Raw genomic sequence first — 1,377 nt, forward strand, 5'->3', positions numbered from 1 at the left:
TTTACCTCTCTTCTCTCTGTCTTTCATCTCTGATCCTCAACATTCCTTTCACCACTCATATGCACCATGTCATCTTCAATCTCCACCTTCACACGCTTCTAGCAATTACAATTACGTAATGTTCTGTCAATACAGAGAGAAATCATAATGAGAAGAAGCAAACTTTCCACCATTTCAACAATCATCAATTCATAATAACCGTAACTTTTTTTCCTTTCTTAAACTCAAAAGTTAAAACCAATTCAAACAGTTTTTCCAGAAAACGATGATTATAATTCAAAATACAAGTTTAATAGCACAAAGGGGTGGTGGCGCAGTTGGCTAGCGCGTAGGTCTCATAGCTAAGAGTAATCCTGAGGTCGAGAGTTTGAGCCTCTCTCACCCCATCATTTTTTTAAAATTAAACAAGGAATTAAATTTTACAATTTTTACGATTTGCCCATGGTAGTTCAATTTTGACTCTTTTACACTTTGGAAGCTAGACTTTATTTTTGTTATAAAAAAATTAAATTGACGTGACAATATAGTACATATGACTTGCTATAATTGGTTAACCATTTTGAATTCTCAACTTTAAAGATTACTCTTAGTTATGAGACATGCGCATTAACCAATTGCACCACCTCTTTGTGTTGTTAAACTTGTATTTTGAATTACACTCATCGCTTTTTTTTAGAAAACTGTTTGAATTGATTTTTAGTTTAAGAAAACAAACGAAGTTATGAATCGATGATTGTTGAAATGGTGGACATTTGGCTTCTTCTTATTCTGATTTCTCTCTATGGTGGTGATTATTAAGGAAACATGAAGCACATGTGTGAAAGTGGACATTGAAGATGATAGAGTGCTTCAGATCAGTGATGAAATGAATACTAAGAATCAGAGATGAAAAGAGAGAAGTGGGGGTAAAATAGGAAGAAAGAGAGAAAAGTTAATATGTCAAAAGTTAAAAATAAGTGGGTCAATAGTAATAATGGCCACGTGTATAAGAAAGTGTAAAATCCAGTTGCTTTTATGTTATATTTTAAAGTTCAGTGGTCATACCGTGAAAATAGACAAAGTTCAGTAGCCATTGGTGTAATTTACTCTAAAACATTTTTTATTATTTTGTAGCATACCATGAAATTAAAAATCAATTCCAATAGTGTCACACCCGACCCTAAACGACCTCAATCAGCATCGGACGTGAAATAGAAAGATCACAATCAATACCTAAAAGTCTCAAAAATATCAAATATCATAAATTCCAAACTTTTCAAGTATTCCTCTTAGATATATATTCTAAATAAATCAATATCCTTACTACATTAGTCATTCAAGAACCTCAATATATTTACCAACTTCATTTCATTACAATTGAAATACTAAGGTTCTAAT

The 1,377-nt window shown here is 32.0% G+C and overlaps 1 non-coding gene across 1 annotated transcript; it reads left to right on the top strand.

Annotated features, from left to right (window-relative positions):
* Positions 1 to 302: 302 nt before the first annotated feature.
* TRNAM-CAU (transfer RNA methionine (anticodon CAU)) lies at positions 303 to 386 on the top strand. The gene is given in 2 exon segments: positions 303 to 340; positions 351 to 386. It is a non-coding gene; the product is annotated as a tRNA-Met (tRNA).
* The last annotated feature ends 991 nt before the right edge of the window (positions 387 to 1,377 follow it).

This window comes from Euphorbia lathyris, chromosome 4 (assembly GCF_963576675.1).
Source record: "Euphorbia lathyris chromosome 4, ddEupLath1.1, whole genome shotgun sequence".
NCBI classification, from domain to species: Eukaryota; Viridiplantae; Streptophyta; class Magnoliopsida; order Malpighiales; family Euphorbiaceae; genus Euphorbia; species Euphorbia lathyris.